General features: G+C 35.1%; 1 long non-coding RNA gene across 1 annotated transcript in view; it reads right to left on the reverse strand.

Moving 5' to 3' along the window:
* Positions 1-1,431: 1,431 nt before the first annotated feature.
* The window catches only part of LOC122237736, a 317,012-nt gene continuing 301,670 nt past the window's right edge, over positions 1,432-16,773 (reverse strand). The window contains exon 5 of the long non-coding RNA XR_006216358.1: positions 1,432-1,730. This is a non-coding gene — a long non-coding RNA (uncharacterized LOC122237736). The remainder of the gene's footprint in view (positions 1,731-16,773) is intronic.

Raw genomic sequence — 16,773 nt, forward strand, 5'->3', positions numbered from 1 at the left:
CCGAGGGTGGTTAGATATTAACAGTGGGAAGACTTGCTAAAACTAAGCTGAGCAGGCCAAAGACTGGTACAAGGACTAGGGTTCAGGCCTAATAGGAAAGAGAGTTCAGAGGAAACTGATTAAAGTTTGGTCAAGGAAGAGTCTTTGTCAATATGCTCTTAGATTTCCATTTCTTTGTAACATTGTTAACCCTCTGTATGAAATAGTTTCCCCACCTCCACCCAGTATTTTGGATATCCTTTTACTCTTATCCAAATACTTTCATTATATGGTATTTTTCGTTAACTCCCTCAGAAATAATGAGATATAACTTAGTTTGTCTTCTCAGAGTAATTTTTGCTAAGCCCGTGAGAATACTTATCATAGGGTAATGTGCTTGAATCTTCTCCTACAGTAGACTCTACCTTAAAGCACTAAGAACATATCTTATCAACATTTTAGTTCCCACAGTATAAGAAGGTACATTAAAATGTTTATTGAATTGAACTTCTTGACTGTTTACAGTTGGATAACCCTCAAAAATATCTGGATTTTTGGATGTTAGCCAGATGATCTGTGAAACTTGTCACTATCAGCTATAATTACACATTTATTTATAAGCACTCTTTGAATTTAAATGAATGTTTTGGATGAAAAAGTGGTAATCTTGATCAAGAGACAGGTAAGGTCAATTCCTATTTGAAGGATTTTGAACTTGGTTGCTATTTAAACATGATGGTAACCTCCGTATTGTCATTTACATGTCATTCTTTATTTTACACTTACTTTGGTTTTATAAATATAATTCATTGCAATGACATTTTGAAAGAAATTTTCTTCAAAGTAGTTTTTGATGTGAACAGATGCTATCAATTGTAAGAAACACCATATATTATATATTGTTTCTCTAGCTCCTCTATATTTCACATAATATATAGGTACATTGTATTATTTTTTGTTTATTATGTGTTACTATTCATTTTTAGTATAAGTCTAATATACCTCTAATGTCCCTTAATTTGCATATAAATTTCAGAATAATTTTCTGGTTCCAAAGGATTCTGGACTTTATTACTTCTGAAGTGGACTAGTTCTTAAAAGCAAATGGTGATAGTACAGAAACAAAATATAAGAGATGGAAAATGGTGACTATTGTTGTCCTTGACTAATGTAAAAAAAGCATAGAGTTTCTCTATTTTGTGGTTGGAATTTGTCTAAACATATTAAGTTTACTAAAGTTGTTTGACCTGACCATAAGTTGTGGAAGATATTTCAGAGAGGAATCTATTTTTATTAGATCTGGCTAAAGAATGGATACAACCAAAAAAAAAAAAAATGGTAGCAGAGTAATGGAAAGAGTACTAAAGGAAATAGGGAATATAATGCCACATAAGATGGGAAAAAATGAGAAAAAGTAAACTGAATAAAATTTGATAGAATATTGGATGGGGGTGCAGTAGACAACAAACAGAGAGATCTAAAGGGAAGAAATGTAAAAACAGAAAAAAAAAGTCAAGAGGATTATAGTCAGAATGTTTTGAGTTGCAAGTAAGAGAAACCCAAGTGAACTTGAGCAAACAACAACAAAAAAGATTCTGGGGAATAAGGGGCAGGAAGGGGACAGGTGTTGCCTTAAGTAACTGAGTGGTCCACAACCTAAATCATGTTGGATCCATATACTTTACTAAAATATCAAAAATCTATTTTCATCTGTCTCTTATTCTGTCTTCATTCTTCATCACACTCTCTTCCTGTTGAAACAAAGATGGCCACCAGTTATTATGATCAGCCTTTAGTAGTTATTATGTAGTAGTTATGATCAGTCTTTAGTAGAAAGAAAATGTCTGTCCTAGCAGGTCTGTAGTCTTTCCCAGATCCTTTTCTTTTCTTTTCTTTTCTTTTCTTTTCTTTTCTTTTCTTTTCTTTTCTTTTCTTTTCTTTCTTTCTTTCTTTCTTTCTTTCTTTCTTTCTTTCTTTCTTTCCTTCTTTCTCTTTCTTTCTTTCTTTCTTTCTTCTTTCTTTCCATTTAATTTAAAATTTTTATTTTTTCTTTTTTTCAAATATAGTTTATTGTCAAATTGTCTAGCATACAGTGTATACAGTGTGCTCCTGATTTCGGGGGTAGATTCCCGTGATTCATCGCTTACATATAATACCCTGTGCTCATCCCAACAAGTGCCCTCCTCAATGCCCATCACCCATTTTACCCTCTCTGTCTCTCTCTCCCCATCAACCCTAAGTTTGTTCTCTGTGTCTAAGACACTCTTATGGTTTGCCTCCCTCCCTCTCTGTAACTATTTTTTCCCCTTCCCTTACCCCATGGTCTTCTGTTAAGTTTCTCAAGTTCCACATATGAGTGAAAACATATGATTTCCCAGATCCTTTTCATTGGCTAAATGCATGTCACATGCTCAACCCAAACTAATTATAGTAATCACAGGAATGGATTGTATTGACTGAACAAGTTAGATTGGGTGACCAACATTGAAGATTGCCACCTTCATCTGAAATACATGAACTACAAGTCGATGAAAAAAAGGAAAATCTGGGTGTTGTTATTTGAGAATAAGGTAATTAATTTTGGTCAGTTACCAATAAGAAAGTAAATAATATATACAGGAAGAAGGTAGTGAATACAGTGACAAAGAGACCAGGCTGTGAAAGAAAGTACATATAAGAAAGGAAGGAAGGAAGGAAGGAAGGAAGGAAGGAAGGAAGGAAGGAAGGAAGGAAAGGAGGAAGGAAGGAAGGAAGGAAGGAAGGAAGGAAGGAAGGAAGGAAAGAAAGAAAGAAGGAAAGGAAGCAAAGAAAAGAAAGAGAAAGAAAAAAAAGAAAGAAAGAAAGAAAGAAAGAAAGAAAGAAAGAAAGAAATAAAAAATATAAGATGAACTTGAAGGAAAAAATTTTAAAAATCTCATCAGAAACAGAAGATATATAGATGTATATATAATATACATTTTAGATATACATAAGATATATAAATGCAAGATATATATTATGATATGGTGTGTGTGTGTGTGTGTGTGTGTATATATACACACACACACATATATGAATATAGATACATAGATTTATTTTTTTAACCTCATGGTAAATTTACCATGGGAATTAGTGTTTTATACTAGTGATTGGAAATCTGATACACAATGTGAGCTCCTGAAATTCTGTCTTTATCCAGCTAGTTAGTTTGATCAGATGCTGCAGTAAATAAAACAAAAAGTAGCCCAGTTTCCCTTTTCAAATATACATTTGCTCTTGCAGATCTGCTAAAAAAAGATATATTCACTAAGTGGGAGGATATATATATATATATATATATATATATATATATATTTAAAATAAGCACATATAATAAATATGCATTGATATGGCTAAATTCTTGGCTTCAAACGTATCTAATTCCAAACTTGGAAACAGTATGCTAACAAAAATAACAGATTTGTGCATGCCTACATATGGAGGCTGTTTTATTATATATAAAACACTGCAAACCATTTTGAAGTGGATGAGGGCTAAAGGTTGAGTGGTTGTAATGAAGCAAAATTGCAGGTTCCCAAGGGCAGGGTGGGAAAGCAAATGAACTGTGTTTTTAGTTCCTTAGAAATTACTTTAGCAATTAAGAGGTATTCATATATGTGGTTTCACTGCAATCAGGGCACCCAGTGGAATACCCAGACATTTCTTAATGTATGTTGGCCATTATTTCAGCAATTATAAAAGAGATATAAATGCTAACACGCACATTTCCAGTAATCTGGCTTTCAGTCCCCACACCATCATTGTAGAAATGTATTATGTGGCTTCTTTAAACCCAGCTTGCTCTGCAAGGTCAGTGCAACCAGCAATTCATTCCTTGCAGAGTAACCATTTTATTAGGTAGCGTGGAAGTCAGAGCTCCCTATTTCATTAAATGGCAATTAAGTAATTTAAAAATAATACTAAGCCTCTTAATCAGCTTGTTTTGCCATGTGTTCCACAAGGGACTTTGGCATTCTCCAACAATTAATAAGAAAAGCACTTCATGAATGCAACCAATGCTTTTAAGCTTTGATTTTTCCTGCCAAATCAGAGGTTTAAAAATATTTCTTTGATGAAAATGCTGTCTTTTAAAATGCATTCTCTCTCAATAAGAAAAAAGCTTTTAACGAGTTAATGCGGTAATTATCCATTGTTATGTATATTTTATTTTACAATAGTTTAGACAAAAAACGGTCACATCTTAGGTGAGAAGTTATGAGTGTGAGCAATAAAAGCCCTTAAAATATCCATTAAATCATTGTGTTGTTTTACCTTAAATATATAGAATTTAAAACAGTCCTTGGAGGAAATTGTATCTTAGGTTACTGTTTGAGTTATCTGTTGCTATATAACAAACCACCCAAAAGCTTAGTGTCTGAAACAACAACAATAATTTGTTCTGATCCCAAATATTCCATTTGGACAGGGCTCAACAGGGCTCACAGTCTGTACTATGTGGTGTCAGCTGGCACAAGGGCTGGGGGATGCATATCCAAGATGGCTCACTCACATGGCTGGCAAGTTGGTGCTGGGCTTTCAGCTCTGGGAAGTCAGATGGTGTTGTGGGCCCTGGTTACTCTCCTTGGAGTGTTTGGGTTTTCTGAGAGAATGGTGGCCAGGTTGCAAGAGTAAGGTCCCATGAAAACCATGAATTGTCTTTTTGAACTTGGATGAAGAAGCAACATAGCATCATTTCTGCCAGAGGCACAACACTTCCTTACCTCAAAGGGGGGAAACCTAGCCTCCGTCTCAATGGGAGAAGTGTCACCACGTTGGAAAAGAGCATGTTGAATGGGAGACACTATTGTACATATTTATGAAAAATACTATCTCCCAATATTCATGAAAAAGATAGAAATATATTCAAGACCACATGATAAAAAATACATTCCTTTCTTTCAGAGTAACAGAAAAATAAATTCTTCTTAGACTTTTAAGTTGTTGGTCTTCATTCTATCTACCAGATATTCAGTATAATATAGTGGGGAAAGAACATGCGTTAGAGTCCAACATTGTATTCTAAATCCTGTGATGACTACCTAGGAGTAAAGTCACATAAGCTCTCTGAGTACTTTGTGATTCATCATTAAAATTAGGTCTAACAACAATGATTTTACAGGAATAATTGCAGTGAAGTTTAAATGATGTGATAATATAAAGAACTTACACATCAGAGTCATTAATTTTTGTCTGCGGTAAATATATTGACAATGTCATTGTGTTATTAAATAAGATGAAAACAGCGAAAATTTCTATCCATCAAAGAAATGTCAAAAATGACCCTGTATAAGTTAACAAGCTTGATGATGTATAGAGAAGATGTCTGCATAGGTTGATTCATATGGGGTTATTTTGAAAGACTATGATTTTCAACCTACATTGCTTTTAGTGTCCTATCTCCTGATACACTTAGTATCTGGCTTCTCATATTCTGCTGGAAGGTAAACAAAATAGTACTTTTTGGTTTTTTTCTTAGGACATGGAAAAAAATAAAATGACCTATCACAAAAATATGTTAAAATATTTTTGCTGTTGTTATTACTGCTAATTCACAAATTAAATGGATCTGGACAATTCAAATATGATAAATTGAATACATCGTTGTAGTTCTCTTCAATAGTAGTTATCTTATTTGCCAATCACCTATGTAACAGTTTATAAATATATCATTACCGAATCAAATATGTTGTCATTCAGTGTGTTATGTAGATGATTATGTTCAACAAACCAAATGTCCAAATCAATCCATTTTTTGCTATGTTAACATGCAGTTTATCAAATTATTAAGGAAACTCATATTCACTCACTATTCTATTTTTCCATGTGCCCATGCCTCTTGCACACACACACAAAGACACACTAAAATTCAGCAGCAGAATGTCATATAAGGAGTGATTATTCAGTTTTCTAACCTACCTATTTATACTAGAAATGTTACATCTAAATTCATACTATGTAAACATTTAATGTGTTAACTCCTTTCTAGCTGGTTTTGAAGGAAGAAATTTATAAAATTAAAATTCTGTAAAACAAATATAACAGTTAATTAATATAATTATTTCCCTAAAGCCTGCATGGAGAAACAATACTATTTAAAACTATGTAAGGTAGGGCTCCCGGCTGGCTCAGTCAGTTGAGCGTCCAACTTCAGCTCAGGTTATGATCTCATGGTTCGTGAGTTTGAGTCCTGTGTTTGATATCACAGAGGGATTAAAGACTCTTTAAGGATATTAATGCAACTAATTTTTATTACTCAGAAAACAGAAACAGAAAAAAAAAACAGGATTTGTTTTACTCTGGAGCTGTATCAAAAGGTTGCTTTCCTATCACTCCCGCCTATACTCTAAGTTCCTGGAAGAAAAATATAGATTAAACCCACTGTCTAAAAACTTGAACCAATAGCCAAGGTGAAGTAAAGGATCCCCGGTGGAGAAGAAAAGAAGAGGTCCCAAATCCAAGGAGTCCAGGCAAGTTGGAAGAAGGAGGAGGGAAGGAAAGCAGAGGAGAGAGACCCAATGACACACACTGAAGATAGACTTAGCCCTGCCCATCTAGTTGGAGGGAAAAGGACAGAACTGTTCTGAGATAATAGAACCAGAATTTAACTCAGAAAAACCATTTTCTCTATTACAGCACAGTGACTCTCTACTCCTAATATATCTCAGTTTATTGTATTTATTCTAAGAAAACAAATATATGTATTTATTTTATCTGATTTACTTAGTCTGACTCCATCCACAAAGAATTGAAAATATCTTAACCAGAAATTATAAATATTCTGAAATGTTTTTCCATAAAGTGAATATCACTGAAAACTAAATGCAGTTTTAGTACCATGGAACACTTAAATTCAGCAAGAGGATGCTTGCTCTGGGCCCCATATTTTACAAGTCCCCACATGTGTTACTGCAAAACCATTTATAGAACCAATGTCACTTTCTGTCACTTAAGATCTATCTTTCAACACCAACACTGTTTACCCCAACCAACCCTAGATACTCAATCTCATGGTAAACCTTGTTAAAACCCCAAGGGGAGGCTGGTTTCTTTTTCTTCAACAAGTCCCATGACCAAAAGCATCTGAGTAAAGGATTGAGGGCTGAACCACTGCCAGTGTAGGGCATGGAACTGCTCCGAAGGGCAGTGAAGAGTTATCAGCAGAAGCACTTGCATGTAGAAAATTAATTATCAAATCTTGTCTCTTAGGTAGTTGTTCACACAATGGATTTTTGCATAGGAAAGAATAGTTTCTCAGTGGTGCTGTGTTTATTTTCTTGCCTCTCTTTTTCCAGTTTGTAATTCCAGTGGTACTTATGGATAAACATACCACTGACATACCACTGACAATTAGCAACCGAGAAACATTTTCTAGAAAGTAATTGATGTATTGATATTCCTTTTAAATTTGTATAAGACCAGATAAAACACATGGGAAGCATGATACTATTTCCTTAATTCACAATGTGTCATTTATTGTTTGATTTAACTAATAGTTTTCTTTTTATGCAGATTATACATTTTAGTTTAATTTTATTTTTTTTTTATTTATTTTTTTTTTATTTTTTAATATATGAAATTTACTGTCAAATTGGTTTCCATACAACACCCAGTGCTCATCCCAAAAGGTGCCCTCCTCAATACCCATCACCCACCCTGCCCTCCCTCCCACCCCCCATCAACCCTCAGTTTGTTCTCAGTTTTTAACAGTCTCTAATGCTTTGGCTCTCTCCCACTCTAACCTCTTTTTTTTTTTTTTTTTTTCCTTCCCCTCCCCCATGGGTTTCTGTTATGTTTCTCAGGATCCACATAAGAGTGAAACCATATGGTATCTGTCTTTCTCTGTATGGCTTATTTCACTTAGCATCACACTCTCCAGTTCCATCCATGTTGCTACAAAAGGCCATATTTCATTTTTTCTCATTGCCACGTAGTATTCCATTGTGTATATAAACCACAATTTCTTTATCCATTCATCAGTTGATGGACATTTAGGCTCTTTCCATAATTTGGCTATTGTTGAGAGTGCCGCTATAAACATTGGGGTACAGGTGCCCCTATGCATCAGTACTCCTGTATCCCTTGGATAAATTCCTAGCAGTGCTATTGCTGGGTCATAGGGTAGGTCTATTTTTAATTTTCTGAGGAACCTCCACACTGCTTTCCAGAGCGGCTGCACCAATTTGCATTCCCACCAACAGTGCAAGAGGGTTCCTGTTTCTCCACATCCTCTCCAGCATCTATAGTCTCCTGATTTCTTCATTTTGGCCACTCTGACTGGCGTGAGGTGGTATCTGAGTGTGGTTTTGATTTGTATTTCCCTGATAAGGAGCGACGTTGAACATCTTTTCATGTGCCTGTTGGCCATCCGGATGTCTTCTTTAGAGAAGTGTCTATTCATGTTTTCTGCCCATTTCTTCACTGGGTTATTTGTTTTTCGGGTGTGGAGTTTGATGAGCTCTTTATAGATTTTGGATACTAGCCCTTTGTCCGATGTGTCATTTGCAAATATCTTTTCCCATTCCGTTGGTTGCCTTTTAGTTTTGTTGGTTGTTTCCTTTGCTGTGCAGAAGCTTTTTATCTTCATAAGGTCCCAGTAATTCACTTTTGCTTTTAATTCCCTTGCCTTTGGGGATGTGCCGAGTAAGAGATTGCTACGGCTGAGGTCAGAGAGGTCTTTTCCTGCTTTCTCCTCTAAGGTTTTGATGGTTTCCTGTCTCACATTCAGGTCCTTTATCCATTTTGAGTTTATTTTTGTGAATGGTGTGAGAAAGTGGTCTAGTTTCAACCTTCTGCATGTTGCTGTCCAGTTCTCCCAGCACCATTTGTTAAAGAGACTGTCTTTTTTCCATTGGATGTTCTTTCCTGCTTTGTCAAAGATGAGTTGGCCATACGTTTGTGAGTCTAGTTCTGGGGTTTCTATTCTATTCCATTGGTCTATGTGTCTGTTTTTATGCCAATACCATGCTGTCTTGATGATGACAGCTTTGTAGTAGAGGCTAAAGTCTGGGATTGTGATGCCTCCTGCTTTGGTCTTCTTCTTCAAAATGACTTTGGCTATTCGGGGCCTTTTGTGGTTCCATATGAATTTTAGGATTGCTTGTTCTAGTTTCGAGAAGAATGCTGGTGCAATTTTGATTGGGATTGCATTGAATGTGTAGATAGCTTTGGGTAGTATTGACATTTTGACAATATTTATTCTTCCAATCCATGAGCAGGGAATGTCTTTCCATTTCTTTATATCTTCTTCAATTACCTGCATAAGCTTTCTATAGTTTTCAGCATACAGATCTTTTACATCTTTGGTTAGATTTATTCCTAGGTATTTTATGCTTCTTGGTGCAATTGTGAATGGGATCAGTTTCTTCATTTGTCTTTCTGTTGCTTCATTGTTAGTGTATAAGAATGCAACTGATTTCTGCACATTGATTTTGTATCCTGCAACTTTGCTGAATTCATGTATCAGTTCTAGCAGACTTTTGGTGGAGTCTATCGGATTTTCCATGTATAATATCATGTCATCTGCAAAAAGCGAAAGCTTGACTTCATCTTTGCCAATTTTGATGCCTTTGATTTCCTTTTGTTGTCTGATTGCTGATGCTAGAACTTCCAGCACTATATTAAACAGCAGCGGTGACAGTGGGCATCCCTGTCGTGTTCCTGATCTCAGGGAAAAAGCTCTCAGTTTTTCCCCGTTGAGGATGATGTTAGCTGTGGGCTTTTCATAAATGGCCTTTATGATCTTTAAGTATGTTCCTTCTATCCCGACTTTCTCAAGGGTTTTTATTAAGAAAGGGTGCTGGATTTTGTCAAAGGCCTTTTCTGCATCGTTTGACAGGATCATATGGTTCTTCTCTTTTTTTTTGTTAATGTGATGTATCACGTTGATCGATTTGCGAATGTTGAACCAGCCCTGCATCCCAGGAATGAATCCCACTTGATCATGGTGAATAATTCTTTTTATATGCTGTTGAATTCGATTTGCTAGTATCTTATTAAGAATTTTTGCATCCATATTCATCAGGGATATTGGCCTGTAGTTCTCTTTTTTTACTGGGTCTCTGTCTGGTTTAGGAATCAAAGTAATACTGGCTTCATAGAATGAGTCTGGAAGTTTTCCTTCCCTTTCTATTTCTTGGAATAGCTTGAGAAGAATAGGTATTATCTCTGCTTTAAATGTCTGGTAGAACTCCCCTGGGAAGCCATCTGGTCCTGGACTCTTATTTGTTGGGAGATTTTTGATAACCGATTCAATTTCTTCGCTGGTTATGGGTCTGTTCAAGCTTTCTATTTCCTCCTGATTGAGTTTTGGAAGAGTGTGGGTGTTTAGAAATTTGTCCATTTCTTCCAGGTTGTCCAATTTGATGGCATATAATTTTTCATAGTATTCCCTGATAATTGTTTGTATCTCTGAGGGATTGGTTGTAATCATTCCATTTTCATTCATGATTTTATCTATTTGGGTCATCTCCCTTTTCTTTTTGAGAAGCCTGGCTAGAGGTTTGTCAATTTTGTTTATTTTTTCAAAAAACCAACTCTTGGTTTCGTTGATCTGCTCTACAGTTTTTTTAGATTCTATATTGTTTATTTCTGCTCTGATCTTTATTATTTCTCTTCTTCTGCTGGGTTTAGGCTGCCTTTGCTGTTCTGCTTCTATTTCCTTTAGGTGTGCTGTTAGATTTTGTATTTGGGATTTTTCTTGTTTCTTGAGATAGGCCTGGATTGCAATGTATTTTCCTCTCAGGACTGCCTTCGCTGCATCCCAAAGCGTTTGGATTGTTGTATTTTCATTTTCGTTTGTTTCCATATATGTTTTAATTTCTTCTCTAATTGCCTGGTTGACCCACTCATTCGTTAGTAGGGTGTTCTTTAACCTCCATGCTTTTGGAGGTTTTCCAGACTTTTTCCTGTGGTTGATTTCAAGCTTCATAGCATTGTGGTCTGAAAGTATGCATGGTATAATTTCAATTCTTGTAAACTTATGAAGGGCTGTTTTGTGACCCAGTATATGATCTATCTTGGAGAATGTTCCATGTGCACTCGAGAAGAAAGTATATTCTGTTGCTTTGGGATGCAGAGTTCTAAATATATCTGTCAAGTCCATCTGATCCAATGTATCATTCAGGGCCCTTGTTTCTTTATTGACTGTGTGTCTAGATGATCTATCCATTTCTGTAAGTGGGGTGTTAAAGTCCCCTGCAATGACCACATTCTTATCAATAAGGTTGCTTATGTTTATGAGTAATTGTTTTATATATCTGGGGGCTCGGGTATTTGGCGCATAGACATTTATAATAGTTAGCTCTTCCTGGTGGATAGACCCTGTGATTATTATATAATGCCCTTCTTCATCTCTTGTTACAGGCTTTAATTTAAAGTCTAGTTTGTCTGATATAAGTATGGCTACTCCAGCTTTCTTTTGGCTTCCAGGAGCATGATAAATAGTTCTCCATCCCCTCACTCTCAATCTAAAGGTGTCCTCAGATCTAAAATGAGTCTCTTGTAGACAGCAAATAGATGGGTCTTGTTTTTGTATCCATTCTGATACCCTATGTCTTTTAGTTGGCGCATTTAATCCATTTACATTCAGTGTTATTATAGAAAGATATGGGTTTAGAGTCATTGTGATGTCTGTATGTTTTATGCTTGTAGTGATGTCTCTGGTACTTTGTCTCACAGGATCCCCCTTAGGATCTCTTGTAGGGCTGGTTTCGTGGTGACAAATTCCTTCAGTTTTTGTTTGTTTGGGAAGACCTTTATCTCTCCTTCTATTCTAAATGACAGACTTGCTGGATAAAGGATTCTCGGCTGCATATTTTTTCTGTTTAGCACAGTGTAGATATCGTGCCAAGCCTTTCTGGCCTGCCAAGTTTCAAAGGAGAGATCAGTCACGAGTCTTATAGGTCTCCCTTTATATGTGAGGGCACGTTTATCCCTTGCTGCTTTCAGAATTTTCTCTTTATCCTTGTATTTTGCCAGTTTCACTATGATATGTCGTGCAGAAGATCGATTCAAGTTACGTCTGAAGGGAGTTCTCTGTGCCTCTTGGATTTCAATGCCTTTTTCCTTCCCCAGTTCAGGGAAGTTCTCAGCTATAATTTGTTCAAGTACCCCTTCAGCACCCTTCCCTCTCTCTTCCTCCTCTGGGATACCAATTATGCGTATATTATTTTTTTTTAGTGTATCACTTAGTTCTCTAATTTTCCCCTCATACTCCTGGATTTTTTTATCTCTCTTTCTTTCAGCTTCCTCTTTCTCCATAACTTTATCTTCTAGTTCACCTATTCTCTCCTCTGCCTCTTCAAGCCGAGCCATCGTGGATTCCATTTTGTTTTGCAATTCGTTTAAAGCGTTTTTCAACTCCTCGTGACTGTTCCTTAGTCCCTCGATCTTTGTGGCAAGAGATTCTCTGCTGTCCTGTATACTGTTTTCAAGCCCAGCGATTAATTTTATGACTATTATTCTAAATTCACTTTCTGTTATATTATTTAAATCCTTTTTGATCAGTTCATTAGCTGTTGTTATTTCCTGGAGATTCTTCTGAGGGGAATTCTTCCGTTTGGTCATTTTGGAGAGTCCCTGGCGTGGTGAGGACCTGCAGTGCACTTCCCCTGTGCCTCTTCCGTGGGCCTCTGGTCTGCGCTTGACTCCGGAGACTCCCTTCTGCTAATCCTCTGGCGGTTTTCTGGGTTCTTTAGGCAGGTGTAGGTGGAATCTAAGTGATCGGCAGGACGCGCTGTGAGCCCCGCGTCCTCCTACGCCGCCATCTTCCGGAACCCCCTAGTTTAATTTTAAAAATTAAATGAATTATAATTTTCAGATTTATTTAAATACATTTAATTTTAAATGTTAATATTGAATTATAATTTGAATGGATTTGAATGTCTTAGATACTTTTAATGTATTAGAAAAGAAATTATTTCCTTTGTAAATGTATAAAATGTTTTACTTTTTAATTTTATACTAACTTTATTTCTGATGAATACATATTTACGTATTATACACTGAATGCAATTAATTTTTATTCTTCACGTTATTTAGATTATTAGTAAGAGTATAAGTCAAAATCATGTTAGAAATATAGAAGAATAATTCCATTGAATAAAAATCTAAAATGTGAGAGTGAATCTTCAAAAAAGCAGTCTGCATAAATTTTTTAAAAATGGAGACAATAAAGGTGAGCAGATTTCTATCCAACATCACTCACATAAAATTTGCCATGAGGATATTACAAATTCATGATTTAATTACGGTATAATTACTGACCAAAACAATGAAAATTAGCAAGAAAATTATTCTCATTAAGTTCTCAAACAGGTCAGATAAAATTTCTGCCATTACAGATTCTTTGTAAAAGGAAGATTTAATTGTCAATCATGAAATGTTACTTGCACACAAATAAGCATATGCAATTTTACGACTGAAAAAAAATAGTGATATAAACTCCAAACAACTCACAGAATTCAACAAAAACAAGATGACACTAGGAAAGATTATAATCATGATGGACTTAAAAAAATAATATGCTTTCTTTTTATATTTACATTTTAGTGTTACTGGAGGCAATATATTTATAGAAAGCAATAAAAGGGGTAGATTTGATAAAAGTTATTTTGGAATAAAGTGCTAGAATGGCTGAATGGGTAGGATGGATACAATAATAATGAAACAAATAGTTATTTAACCTGAAAAAGCAAACATACAACTATTAATTTATCAGGTAATATACTGAGAAAAGTTATACATAAAATTGTAAATGTAATATTATTTACTTCAATTATATGGTATCAGTGATAAAAATATTATTGAACGACTAATGTTTATTTTGCACATTGTTGAACTATTAGAAAACAAGGGGCACGTGGGTGGCTAAATTGGTTAAGCGTCTGGCTCCTGGTTTTGGCTCAGGTAATGATCTCACAGTCATGGATTTGAGCCCTGAGTCCTACCGCCTGATGATTGTGCAGAACTTGCTTGGAATTCTCTCTCTCTCTCTCTCTCTCTCTCTCTCTCTCTGCCTCTTTCCCACTTGAGTGTTCTTTCTCTCTCTCAAAATAAATAAAAAAACTTTTAAAAGGAATAAAAAGAAAACCTGGTGTCAAAACCCCAATGTCAAAAAAATGTAGGTTTGGGGCACCTGGGTAGCTCAGTGGTTAAACAACTGACCTGAGCTCAGGTCATGATGCCACAGTTCATGGGTTCAAGCCTCACATTGGGCTCTGTGCTGACAGCTGAGAGCCTGGAGCCTGCTGCAGATTCTGTGTCTCTCTCTCTCTTTCTGACCCCACTTTGCTCACAGTCTGTGTCTCTCTTGCTCTCTCAAAATTAAATAAACATTAAAAAAAATGTTAATGTAGGTTTGACTTAAGCTAAGAACTGAAACACGAAAACTTAATTTTTGAAATTACTACAAATATTTGTTGAGGTTAAGCTTATTATAATGTTTCCACTATGGTTGATAAAGAAAACAAGAAAGGTGTAGAAGCAAAATTGTGGCCAAAAATTCATGATGTTTTTTAATATTTCATCTGTGTTTACAAATAATGACATTTTTTGTAACAATTCAGATTGTTTATAATTTTTCTTTCAATTTTTTATCTGTGTACCTGACTGAGACAACGTGGGTCTCCTGGGCGGCTCAGTCATTTAAGCATCCGACTCTTGAGATCAGCTCAGGTCGTGATCTCATAGTTAGTGAGTTCGAGGCCCACATTGGGATTCTCTCTCTCTCCCTCTTTCTTTCTCAAAATAAATAAATAAGCTTTTTTCAAAAAGTGAGACAACTTGATGAAACATATCAAATTTTACATAGTAATCATTCTTAGAAGAATTATGATAATCCTGCCTAATATCTGTGAAAGTAAGAGATTTAATTCAGAAAAGATATAAAATGCAGAGAAATGTTAAGAGTGGGAGTGGAGAAAGAAAGTGTACAAACAAAGAGTTAATCCTAATTGTGGTGTTTGATCAAAAAATTATATTAATGTTGAATTTTCTCTGTAGCTACTTAGTATGAACTATTGCTTTCTATGGCAATTGTTAGCAGTAGCTTATAAAAATTCAAACCATCCTAACTCTAAGAAAATCAAAATACATAACGTTTTTAAATTCCTCATACTTAAAAAAATCTCCATGGGGAATATGCAACAAAAGTGACATTCCGGTAATACAAAACACTGCAAGTAAATAAAACATTTGCATGGCTATGAAGAAAAAGATTCATGTTCAAATAATTACAAATTTTCTTTCTACAATAGTTTTATTTTCGAAATCATTTTTTCCTATAAAATCCATCAGTAAAAATGTTGAAAGAAGAATTTAATAAAGAATACATAGATCTAGACACTTCTTCACGAGATGGTGATTATCATGATGCATGTGATAGCAACTGATATGATTAAATTAAAGCGTGTTATAATGACAACAATGGCCAGCTGTATCAACACAGGACAACTGTTTATTTCAGTGTATTCTTCCACAGGATGATAAGACTGCAAATTAGTATACCACTTCACCTTTCCTTCAAAAAATGCCTGCAAACATTTTTCCAGACAGTTCACTCTTAATGAGATTGCAGCGTCCACTAATACTAAGCTATTATATGACAAAGCGGGCTAATTCCCAGTTTCCTGAGTGACCCCCTCAACCATTGAGTCAAGGCCTAAATACATTCCCTCTTTATATAAATATATAAATGTATAACTATAACATATATAAGTATACATTTTTATATAAATAAATTCATAAATAAATATAAATGAACATTTATGTATAAATGTACAAATAGACAATATATAATACAACATATCATATTATGTTATATATACATATATGTGTAAATCCTATGTAAGTCCTATACATCATATAAAAACATAACTTATATACATTCTTCAGTGCTGTTATTATAGAAGTTTCCTGTCGGGATAAAGGACAGAACATATTTTATTTAGCAATTTGGGGCCTCCATTTGTACTCTTGCCCTGTTCCCCTCCAAAAAAGTATTTGAGGTGGCCCTTTCAGTGAAAACAAGCCAATTTTCCATAATTAGAAAATTATTGATTTTCTGAAACATCATACACCCCAATAATGGCAAATTATTGAAGTGCTTTTGAGTTCTTTCTGCATTGGTGATCTTCCTTTTTTTAGGAGCTATCATCTATCTGGGTGAAGTATGGCAGATTTGACAGAGTAATTATGAATAATATTCAGTCAGCTCCAGACATTAGAGCTTGATGTGGAGAAGAGAACAGTGGTACTGGGGCAGAAGTATATGTGAGTCTAATCGCATGATGACATTAATAGAACAATGATTGTATCTAAAAATTTTAGTGTTTAATTTTTGAAAATGTGTGCTTGCATATTTAACCATGTTGACATGAATTTTTGGAAAAAAATAATGGCCTATTTCTGTCAATTATGTGTTACTTTATACCTGAAAATAATAGGAGCTATCCAAAACCACCACTGTGCAGTATTTCATTGAATAAACTGTTTGAGAGTAAAAACATACACTGCCTTTTATTCATGGAAAACCTCTCCAAGCCAATATTCTCATTTCCTTCTCATCATTTTGCATTTTTATTTTTATATAAAGTCTACAAGCAAAAATGGGGGCTCAATGATAATTATTCTTATACCAAAATCATTGGTTTTGATAGGTAGTACACTGAAATCAGTGGGCTTATATCAAATTACTTCATACAGCAACTCAATTTATTTAACTATGCACAGGAACAGTTTGCTCATAATTAATCCTGGCAGGAGCACTAAGAAACCAAG

Source organism: Panthera tigris, chromosome B1 (genome assembly GCF_018350195.1).
Source record: "Panthera tigris isolate Pti1 chromosome B1, P.tigris_Pti1_mat1.1, whole genome shotgun sequence".
NCBI lineage: Eukaryota > Metazoa > Chordata > Mammalia > Carnivora > Felidae > Panthera > Panthera tigris.